The following is a 12,576-nucleotide window of genomic DNA, read 5'->3' as shown; positions in this document are numbered from 1 at the left end:
CCCAGCACCAAGGTACTTCAGAAGAAAGTAAGAACTTATTCTGGGAAAAGATTTTCAAAGAGATTTTTCAACTTTCATTTAAGGCTGCATGCTTGACTGCTTTTTTTGCTTTCAAAATCTTTTCTCATGTTACTAAAATGAGCAGATAAAACTCCAAATATACTCGCAGGGAATCAGAACAGTGAAAGCATCATTTTACAGAATCACTTTTCAGAGATTAATTTCTCTTTAAGGAAATTTCTGTTCCTGAGCACTGAGCAGGAAACCTCTAAATCACCTCCTTAGTCTTTCAGCTTTTCCCTGGTGTTTTCTGTCCACTTTTCAAATTTTAAGATCAAGAAGTCCTTTCTTTTTTACTGTCTTGAAAAAAAGGTTAAGAATTTCTTTACTTTTGCTCCAATCTTTTCTAAATTATCTGTTGCACTTTTTTAGGAAAGCAATACAAAATGTAGGTGTAATGTGCTAAATAAAGGAAATAATAAGCATCATCAAAATGGACTGACTGAATCTTTAGCATAAGACATATTGCATTTCTGTAATTTAACCTCTTTCTAACATGATCAGGATGATAACTATTCCTGAGCATATCCAGCAAAATCTTCCCTGATCTTGACAGATATGTTTATGAAATCCTATTTAATAACTTCTACCATATTCTTGAGGATATGTTTCTTGGTCTCCAAAAGTGTTTCTTTACCAATAGTGTCAGGAGCAAAGTCACAATCCTTGTCCATGTCCTCATAGTAGAATCTATGGTTTGTTGTATTACCTTCGAGCAGACTTTTCTACCTTTAAGTCAATTTTTTTTAAAAGTAATTTTAATTTTGACTCCCCGTACAGTCTTTTCCATGCAAAAATCAACTTCTGGACTGCTAGAACAGCAATATCATATCGATACATTTTTTTCCATATATATATCTCACTCCAAACCATCACAGAGATGGTTTTGATTTATCAGTTACACTTTTCAGTGAAGTAAAAATATTGAGCAACCTAAGGCCTTCTATCATAGACAGCATTTCTGTTTATTTGCATTACAGAAGCTTTATAGATATTCGAGAGAAAGTGTATGTAAATGAATTATTTCATTACAAGGTATATTGAAAACAAAGGGGAAAGCAAGGTATTGTAGCAGTACTAACATTACAAATTCAAGCTTTAAAAAAATATACAGCGTGCCTAAGTGGCTGCTTATCTATCAAATATCCTTCCAGCTCCTGTTCTAATACATGTATTATGATGCATGTTTTCATTACATGCACCTTTTTTCCCCCTAGGGACCCAGTGCAGTAAATGTTCAGGAGGGACAGTACTCACTGAGTGAGTATATATGAGTGATTCTTTGAATCCTCCTCTACAGTCTCTGTATAGCTTTCTCAATTGTTATACTACCAAATGTTTAAACTCTCTTCTGAATATAGTCTCCCAATTTGGTCACTGTATTTTCTGTAGTGCTCTTCCTATAGGGTAGTTCCATTCTTTCTTGAGAGTCAGCTTTCTGGGAAAGAGTCAGGGAACATACAGACCGGTTAATTTGGGCTTGTAAGTGCAAAAATAGCAGCAGGGTTTTTTTCTCCTTTTTGAATAAGAGTTGTGATTACAAAACAAAACTGGTAATTCCTAGTGTGGCAGTTCCTTCTAAGACACCTTTAGAGGCTGCTCAGCAAGATTTTTTCTGCTTTTCTCAACTGCTCTATCCTGCCTCTTGGTTCACCTCTGAGCTATACTATGTTATCAAGTCAGTAGGTAGAGTCTGAAAAAAGTCATTAAAAAAAAAAAACATTTGGGAGTGTGGAAATTGTCCTGTAGGAGCTGTAGTGTCTTCCCCCACAGCAGGATACTTTCTCCAGGATCAAGAACAGATCTCTGTTGGAGAAGCTTCCCATGGTCAGTTTAATTAATTATTTTTGAAGTTCTCATGCCTTCTGTTTGGACTAGGCAACTAGTTTTTACAACCTAGCTTGAATTTTTGATTCACAGTCTGGGAAATTTATTCTAGTTTTCATATTAACCAGTGATGTACATATATATATGCATATGTGTGTATGCAAATGCACACATACACATAGGTATATGTGTATACATAATGTGCTACAATTTGTTTTATTTAATAATAAAAAGCATTTAAAAATCCTAAACAGCTATAGAGATTAATCTGTCTCAGTGTATGTGTGTATAAAATCCAAAGCTGAAACCATATTAGAAGTGTCTAGTTATTTCTTTGAGAATATCAAGATACTTGAAGTGCAATTACAAGCTATAATGAATTGCTTCCTAGGATCCAAATGGTAAGGAACTGTTCAAATACATGGTGACACCACCACAGGGATGTGGCAAAAATGCTATTCTTCCTATAAGTGAGCAGCTCCACACTTTTTCTTTCCATTTCTTATTTTGAACTGTAACTAGCTTCTCTGATCTTATGTGTTTACAGGTGTGTGTTGATGGGAATCACATGCACTAGATGCAAAAACTACTGATGCCTCTGCAAGAAACATCTCTTTCTTATTCTCTTGGCAGTAGTTTGTTTCCAGTGCACTAGCGATGAAGAAAGAGAGAAAGAGAACTGAGAGTGTCTTTAGCTGTGCTTAGCTGTGTGATTTTTTTTTTCTGAGATTTACTGCCAGCTCTGAAGCTGGGGTATTCTTTTTTTTTTGTGGGTATTCTTGTCATTAACAGTGCTCCAGTAACTCTGGAAAGAGCAATGCTAGAGCTGGTGAGAATGTGCCTGCGCTACCATGCATTTCAGAACTCAAGGGGCTCTGGCTGAAAGAAATAGTCAACTTCATTTTATGACATTTTGCTATTTTTATATTTACAAGTTTGAAAGGAAGCTTTTTTTCTTTTTTTCAAAGTTACTTGCCTGTGGCAGTAAGCTTGGAAAACATAGTTGTATCAAAGAGAAGATAGCTGAGGACCACAAGAGATTTCAAAGTCAGCAGCGTAAGCCATGTTCAGAACATGCTCTGCTTTTAAATACCAGTCTCCTAGCTGAATCTATCATTTACCTCATTAGCTGTAGTTATATTCCTGTGTCTACATTATTTCCATTTTAATGTATTTTAAGTATCCATACTCATGATGATAAAATAAAACACTCAGCTAACAACCTTTAGTAACAACAGGACAATTTGCCATATATGTGTCTTACAATATAGAACACACCTCAAAATATTTACTAGACTTCAGAGAAACAAAACATTTATTCCAGCTTTTTTTTTTTTTAACCCTGTATTTAGTTTGTTCTGGTTTTAGTTTAGTGCCTCTCAAATACAAGATTTTCTTTTTACCATAATGACCTAGGTACAAGACTTGTAATTACTAATGCATTCATTTTATGCTTATTTTTTAATATTTATTTATATATTTATTTGTTTAAATAAAAATATCTTTCTATATAAAAGAAAAATTAGTAATTATTATACAACAAGGAATGCAAATAAATCCTAGGAACAGCGTGTTTTGGCCAAAGGATCACTGGATTTCAACCTTGATTAATTCAGTAACTGGACTGTATCTGCTACAAAGATTCTTTTCATATTCTGAATAAAATTTTGATATATTGGCCATATCTGGACTTCTTTCTCAGTGTGCTCCTGAATGCTACTTTACAGATTGCACCACATTCTGAAGTACCCAGTTTGCTTCTTTCTGTAAATCCGTTTATCTCCAGGATACCAGCATTACGCACAGCAGCACCAAGAATGAGCCACTGTGGTGACAACTCGGAAGCTCTTGCTGCTTGTCAGACAACAAGTTATTACTAGACTTGTACCATATGAGCCTGGTCTGCATCATATGCGTGTTGTAATCCAATAAACTGCCCTGTATAAGTCCATTCTAATATCTCAAAATTGTGCAGGAAGAGAATGGTGAGAGGTAAAGCAAGACTCTTGAGAGACTTTGAGACAAGGAGGCAAAGCCTGTGTTTATAACATGGCACGATAATGTTAACCGCTTGGCCACTTAATACATTCAATGTCATGCCATTTTAAACTGTGTCAGCTCCAGAATCAGACCAGTCAATCACTATTCAATGGACCATTAAGATAATAGTTTGTGTTAGGATCACACCCACTATACGTAGAAATTTTTGTCTCCATCAAAGTTTCTTGAGAGGGTTATGTTGTCCCTTAAACATGGGCTGATCAGTAGTGGGATGATTTCTTTAGGCTTTCTTTTCATTCCCAGACACCTGTTCAATGCTCTGCCAATTGTCTTGCACAGAACTAAGACTAGAGGTATAACGATTGGACTCGATGATCTTAAGAGTCTTTTCCAACCTTAGCGATTCTATGATTCTATGATCACAGGTGTGTAAATCTGAATTTCCATCAATTTTATTTGCATATGATTCATCTCTCCTTAAAACTCAGATTCAGAATCCATTACCTAGCTCTGTATACTCCTTCAGTCTACCATAACCCTCCATGTCTCCAGAAGGGGGCTATAAAATTGCCTTTCATCCAGTAATACCTGCTTTTTGGTTTAGTGGGAATATTTGAACTGAAGGCCTTTCTGTAGGACTTACTTAGAGTCAGCATGCTCTCACCTGCAAAAATAATCAATATTTTACAAATATGGACTCACAAATCTAAAATACCACACATTGTCTACAGGTGGAGGGTGCACTAATTCCAGGTGCACTTTCTTCTCAGTGGCGTGGGGATGGGGTGCGATGCTTTTATAGCATAAATAGAGATCTCATAGAAGATTGTAGGTATGACTACGGAAACAAAAAATTGTTCTTAGGCAAGAAAAGCTAAAGAAGTAGATGTTAGCCTTACTTTCTCTTAATGAAGAACCTCACTTACATAGATCCTGAAAAAGATGTAGCACTGAATGAAACAGGAGCGCAACATCCAACTTCAACCTTAGGTCTGTTGTGTGTGAAGTTTATTAGGATATTATAGTTATGTAAGAGCCTAGAAAAAAAAAATTTGATACTCATTGAAATGGCCTGAGGAAAAAGCTATGTAATGGATGGAGTTTATGGATTAATAACCAAACAGAAGGTGAAAATAAATCAGAAATCCAGCACCTGTGCACATTGGGATTTTTATTACAGAGCAATGCATATGCTATAGTAAAAATGACGGCTTAAACTTTACAATGGTGGTCTTACTTGTTTCTAGGTTGGGGTTTTTTGCACTTTTGTTCAATTAATGTTAGGTTATTACTCCTGGCAACTAATATGACTCGAATGCCTTCCAAATGCAAGTACAGGTTGAACTCAAAGTGAAAAATGTATGAGACAGATAGTACATAGTACTATAATAACACAGCTGATGCTGATATTGACATATCAACAAGCGAGGCGAGTAGCTCCAATGCCAGCATGATCGGCAGCGGAGCGCTCTAGCGAGATGCACAGGGGAGGTTCCCCAACTGGGGAAACCTCAGGGGGAGCCGAGAGAGCTGCCAGGAGCCTGCAGCTCCCGTGGCAGCGGCTGACGAGACCTGTGCGGGGCCAGGAGCAACGGAGGACAAGCCCCCTCACATGTACAAAAGAAACCCCTGGGGAGCGCCAGCATCCAGGATCGTCACCAACAGCCAACACAGTGGGCAAACAGGGCGTGGTGCATCACCAAGGGCGTGGCATGGCAGCTTGCATGGCAGCTCATGTGGAAGCGCATGCACGAAGAACACTAAAGCTCTGCCAGCTCGACCAGGGAGCAGTGATATCAACCGAGTGGAAGGCCATGCCCTCTGTAAACTCTACACCCACCACGACTGATGTAGCTTCCCAGACAGAGCTCTGATGGGGACATGCTGCCACCTGGGTGTCAGGCTGCAGGGTGCACCAGTACCGGACGGCAGTAGTGAGCACACCTGTGGGAAGTGCACCAAGGGAGAGGAACTCCTTAGTGACAGAGCTGCAGCAGGAGGTGAGTAGGTTGAGAAGTATCAGGGAGTTTGAGAGAGACAGACTACTGGAATTGCACCCTGCCTTCCCTGAGACAAGCCCAACGGGCAGACAGGATGCACGATACAGAGGATTCCCTATCCTCTCTCCACCTGGCTGAACAGTGTGACTTAAGGGACAGGGGGGAATGGCAACAAGTTCCTGCCTGGCGCAGCAGATAAATCTTCTCTGTGACTACCCCACCTTCCCAGGTGCCTTTGGAAAACAGGTATGAAGCTCTGCAAGTGGAACCAAACAATGACAGGGACGATGGTACATTTAGGTCGGAGGTGTTGCCAAGGTTCAGTCAGCCTATGCCCTGCATCAGAACAACTACCATAAAGAAAAATAGATGGGTCATTGTCATAGGAGACTCTCTCCTGACAGGAACAGAAGGCCCAATATGCAGACCAGACCCACTTCTTTGGGAAGTCTGCTGCCTCTCTGGGGCCCAGGTTAAAGATGTAAAGAGAAAGCTTCCTACCTTGGTATGGCCCTCAGATTACTATCCATTATTGGTTTTTCAGGTAGGCAGCAATGAAGTTGCAACAAGAAGTCTGAGGGCAATCAAGAGAGACTTCAGGGCCTTTGGACAACTGGTTAAGGGATCAGGAGCACAGCTAGTGTTCTCTTCTATCCTTCCAGTTGCAAGGAATGATGGATGAGGGAAGAAGAAGGAAGATCCAACAGATCAATACCTGACTCCGAGCCTGGTGTCTCTGGCAGAATTTTGGGTTTTTTGATCATGTGTCGGTCTACATGACACCAGGCCTGCTGGCAGCAGACAGGGTACACCTCTCTCAAAGGGGGAAAAGTATCCTTGGACAGGAGTTAGCAGGGGTCATTGAAAGAGCTTTAAACTAGATTGGAAGGGGGAAAGGGATAAAATCAGGCTCTCTAGAGATAAGACTGGGGGCAGCACACAGTCACATAGGAATTAGGGCTTCTCCCACCAAAAAGGTGGTGGGATCAATAGCCCAACTGAAGTGCATCTACACCAATGCATGCAGCATGGGCAACAAACAGGAGGAGCTGGAAGCCATTGTGCAGCAGGAGAACTATGATGTAGTTACCATCAGGCCCAGTCAGCATGAGCTTATGAAAGGGAGGTCCTGCTTCACTAACCTGATCTCCTTCTATGACAAGGTAACCCTCTTAGTGGATGAGGGAAAGGCTGTGGATGTTGTCTACGTGGACCTTAGTAAAGCCTTTGACACCGTTTCCCACAGCATTCTCCTGGAGAAACTGACTGCTCATGGCTTGGACTGGCATACACTTCACTGTGTAAAAAAACTGGCTGGAAAGCCACGCCAAAAGAGTTGTGGTGAATGGAGTTAAATCCAGTTCATGGCGGGTCACAAGTGGCGTTCCCCAGGGCTCAGTATTGGGGCCAGTTCTGTTTAATATCTTTATCAATGATCTGGATGAGGGGATTGAGTGCACCCTCAGTAAGTCTGCAGATGACACCAAGTTGGGTGGAAGTGTCGATCTGCTGGAGGATAGGAAGGCTCTACGGAGGAATCTGCACAAGCTGGATGAATGGGCTGAGGCCAACTGTATGAGGCTCGACAAGGCTAAGTGCCGGGTCCTGCACTTCGGTGACAACAACCCCATGCAACGCTACAGGCTTGGGGAAGAGGGGCTGGAGAGCTGCCTGGCGGAAAAGGACCTGGGGGTGTTGGTCGACAGCCAGCTGAATATGAGCCAGCAGTGTGCTCAGGTGGCCAAGAAGGTCAATAGCATCCTTGCTTGTATCAGGAATAGTGTGGCCAGCGGGACTAGGGAAGTGATTGTCCCCCTGTACTTGGCACTGGTGATGTTGCATCTTGAATACTGTGTTCAGTTTTGGGCCCCTCACTACCAGAAGGACATTGAGCTGCTGGAGTGTGTCCAAAGAAGGGCAACAAAGCTGGTGAAGGGTCTGGAGAACAAGTCTTATGAGGAATGTCTAAGGGAGCTGGGGTTGTTCAGTTTGGAGAAAAGGAGGCTGAGGGGAGACCTTATTGCTCTGTACAACTACCTGAAAGGAGGTTGTAGTGAGGTGGGGGTCGGTCTCTTCTCCCAAGTAACAAGGGATAGGACAAGAGGAAACAGCCTCAAGTTGCACCAGGGAAGGCTTAGGTTGTATATTAGGAACATTTCTTCACTGAAAGTGTTGTCAAGCATTGGAACCGGCTGCCCTGTGGAGTCCCCATCTCTGGAGGTATTGCAAAGACATGCAGATGCGGTGCTTAGGTACATGGTTTAGTGTTGGACTTGGCAGTGTTAGGTTAACAGTTGGACTTGATCTTAAAGGTCCTTTCCAACCTAAATGATTCTGTGATTCTGTTCTATGCTTCTCTTCAAGATTTACTTACAAAGTAGCCAAGTATGAAGAGAAAAAGGCAGAGTTCCTGTATAATTATCAAATAACTACCTAAGAACTTTTACTTTCTACTTTAATATATTTTTCAATGGTAAAATTCTCTTCTGATGTGAATCTTTCCACATTTGAATAAAAGCTGTATGAATAATTGCTCGTATGTCACCTGATAAATGTTACCTCCTTTCGGGTTTTTCCATGATGAGAAATTTCTCCAAGGGATTTATTTGAAAAGATCACTGGATAGCATATACAAATAATTTTAATGTCCTAATACAATGAATTTGTCTTTTATGAGAATCCTGTATTTTAAATGTAGGCTGATTTGACTGACCGTAAGCCACCCTTACCACATTCTAAGGCAAGGTGCTGGCTCTTTAAGGAATGTGATTTTAGATTAAAATGTTCTTAAGAATTTGGAATTCCACTATTTATTTTTCTGTAAACTCCCTTGTTTTGGGCAAAAGGGAACTCACGAGTGAATGCGAGAATTTATTATTAGTTATCTATTTTTTAACAATCTAATCAAAATACAACAAAAGTTTGTTAGTCCAGGTGCAGTGATACTAACATCATAGCCCAGATGATCTAATTTTTATAGAAAAACTTTATTAAAAATACATCAAAAAATGTTCTACAGAAATATTCTAGTATCTATACCTTTTCTGTGCTATTATGCTCATCCTTCCAATGCACACTGAGTTCTGACAGAGCTGGTTTTCCTCAAGAAAAATGGGGACAGGGAGTTTCCAATGCCTAGTCAGTCTCCTGAGTTCTCTGCTGGGAGGAGATCTGTCTTGGATCTGATTGGGGTTATTTTTATGTCTTTTCTGACACAGTCTGCTTACGCACTCTTTCTTCACTCATTCCTAATTAAAGTTTAAGTATCCCTATACCTTAGATATTATCTAGTCACTTAATAGGGTAACTAGGGTAACCTCAGCCACACTTAACATACAGGGTCAATATTTATTACTTAAAGACAACACACATTTCTTAGGCCTTTCCATACGTAGTATTCACAGAGCTAAGCTAAAACAAGTTGAGCAATAGTCACCTGACCATTTGACAATTTCTATAACGACTGAAACAAGCTAAAATCAACTCAGGCCAAGCCAGGTCTGGACAGTCCCAGGGCCTTGCATTTTTAGATCAATACAAAACTTGGAGACTTTTGCTAATAATGAAAATGTCATTTTTATTGGACAACAGTGTATACACAACAAAATACTGCCCATAATATTATAAAATATGCAAATGATCTCAATCTTACTTGTTACTCCTCTCTTTATAACTTCAAATACTACCTTCATGCTTTGTGTACCTGCTTTACAATCAATTGATATTGAATTCTTGCCGATGATGAACCTTATATTCTTTTCTGAATGAGTACTTTCCAGAACACAGTCCTGCAGTCCACCTATAAAACCCAAATACCTTAATTTTCCAAGTTTACTTTTGTAGTTGACCAAACTCAAAATGAAGATAATTTGAACATATTATTCCTGTTCTGTAAAAGATTCTGGTATTTCAAAAAAGACATAACCCTGAGTAAATATGTCATATTTCATGAAGAAGATTATTCCATAAAAAGAAAACAGTGTCAAAAAAAAAAAACCAAACCCAAGCCCTTACTTGTTTCCATTTGACTGGTTTCAAAATAAAGTCTTTATGACCAGCTCTGGTAGAAAGTGCCACCCAAACACAGGTTTATTTACCATTCTGGCAAGTTTGTATCATTCACAGATTTTATCAGCTGCAAGTCACTCTCCAGACCTTTGTTAGAAATATTGAGTAACATCAAGTCTAGTGCTGATCATGGTATATCCTTCCAGGAATTAAATGATTACTATTTTACGAGGTTTGTTCATTAACCATCTCTTAATTCATGTAACATGTTATGTCACAGTGCAATGACTGACATTTTCTTACAATGTCCTAAATTTTTACATCAGCAGAACTAAGATTTCCCCACATGCATTGCAATACAAATAGAAAGACCAGCAGTATTAAAAAAAAAAAAAAAAAAAAAAGAGAGGGTGTCCTGGTTTCAGCTGGGATAGAGTTAATTTTCTTCCTAGTAGCTGGTATAGTGCTGTGTTTTGGATTTAGGATGAGAATAATGTTGATAACACACTGATGTTTTGGTTGTTGCTAAGTAGTGCTTACACCAGTCAAGGACTTTTCAGCTTCCCATGCTCTGCCCAGCGCACAAGAAGCTGGGAGGGGGCACAGCAAGGACAGCTGACCCAGACTGGCCAAAGGGCTATTCCATACCGTATGACATCATGCTCAGTATATAACTGAGGTGAGTTGGCCGGGGGGGAAGGGATTGCTGCTTGGGAACGGGCTGGGCATCAGTCAGTGGGTGGTGAGCCAATTGCACAGTGTGTCACTTGCTTTGTGTATTATTATTGTATTATATTATTATTACTACTACTACTACCATTCTATTTCATTTTACTTCAATTATTAAACTGTTCTTATCTCAACCCATGAGTTTTCTGACTTTCACCCTTCCAATTCTTTCCCCCACCCCACTGGGGGGGAGTGAGCGAGCGGCTGTGTGGTGCATAGTTGCTGGCTGGGGTTAAACCACAACAGAGGGGAAAAAATATATATACAAATAAAGCAAAAGCAATTATTGAAAATAATCTCAAATTTTAATCTCTGTTGTAGAAAATGACATATGAAAAGAACTCTTAGACAAAGATGACCTAATGTTTATCCTTTTTCTTCATATTCTGTTTCTCAATCATTACAAGCTGATGAGCACTCGAAAGTTTAAAAGAAGGCCATATATATATATATATATGTTTACATCTCCTGAAAATCTTCTACCTCATAAGAAAAAATGGAGCTTGATACTTTTGCTGGAGGAGGGGTGATGAGAAGTAGGGAATTTTATCTTAAGGGTGTCTTTTATTTGAAACATATGAGAGGTAAACAGGGTGTTTTTATGGTCAAGAACAGACTCTGCAGGAAGAGCGAACTCAGCTTAAGATATAATTCCTGACAAAGAAGGTAGTTAGGCAGTAACTTCTTACCTTCTTCCTAGAAGAAGGTAAGTTCCTGTTATCTCGATCATGTAAGCCTAAACCAGATATTCTTCCCCAGAAAAAAATCCTGTTCTGAGGGGAAAATTAACTATTAACTTCAGGCTTAAGCAGATCCTATCAAATTAATTCCAGGATTCTTTGCCCAATTTGTGAACTACCTTTACTGAAGAAGTTTAGATTTTTGTTTCTGAGTGACTAAAAATACAAGTTAGAGTTGAAAAGTGCAAAAACCCTGTGTGACTGAATCCCCAACAGAGCTTGAAACTTTTTAGGTCAGAGCTAGCACCTGATTTTCTACAGACTGACTGGGAACTTCACAAAGAGTATTATCTGAATTATCCATGCAAACAAATTTGAAACTCCCCTTTAAGAAACATGACTTACATGTCACTACATTTACATATTTGTATATCATAATGACTAATGCCCCACAAGTGATTAATTTTTCCCCTTAATTAACAGCACTATAAAGTTCATGATTTTCAGGCTGGGGAGATTTTTATTAACTTTTTGTTTTAAATAGGCTGCATATTGTGTATACCATCTGCAATGTCATTTTACAGAATTAAATAGTTATATTCATTGCAGTGAAGTTATCACTGACTCATAAATTAATGGATAAAAAAATCCTCACAGTAAAATAACAGGAACATAATTAAACTATAGAACTTTTCCCAATTTTGGGTGACATTTTGATAACTTAAAATTGAAATTACTCTAACTTTTTGGATAGGGTTGACACTGAGCAGAAGCCTCAGCTTTTTCCATACAGAGACTGCCTCTTAGTAGAAGGTGATTAACACAGTAGAAGGTTATTTAACTTTTATTACCTGGAAGGTTATAAAAACCAGTTCCACTGTCCCTACGTTCAACTACTTCTTCTTGATCAGAGTGAAATCTCATGTCTACTACCCAGAATTGAAGTGATATCAGTATTTAACATAAGCAGTAAATATTTCAGTGTAGGTGAAAGAAATTACATTTCTAGTCTTGGCCAAATTTTTCTGACAGATCTACAATATTTGTTGGGGCAGCACATTATAAGTTTATCAATGTTCTGGAAACTTTCTTTTTTTCTTTCTAGTTATAATTCCATATAATTTATTGTGTAATATTTAGTATTTAAGGAGGAAGTGATAAGGTTATGATCTTCTGCCAAAATGTTGGGAAATAATGGAGAAAAACATTAAGAAAATGATGTGTAATAGAAGTATCTGTCACTCAGGTTCTTTTGTGTGGTCTTAAATAGC

Source organism: Nipponia nippon, unplaced genomic scaffold (genome assembly GCF_047370975.1).
Source record: "Nipponia nippon isolate SJK-2023a ecotype South Korea unplaced genomic scaffold, ASM4737097v1 scaffold_2, whole genome shotgun sequence".
Taxonomy (NCBI): Eukaryota; Metazoa; Chordata; class Aves; order Pelecaniformes; family Threskiornithidae; genus Nipponia; species Nipponia nippon.
The sequence above is the reverse complement of the archived record's forward strand: the minus strand, read 5'-3'. Positions refer to the sequence as shown.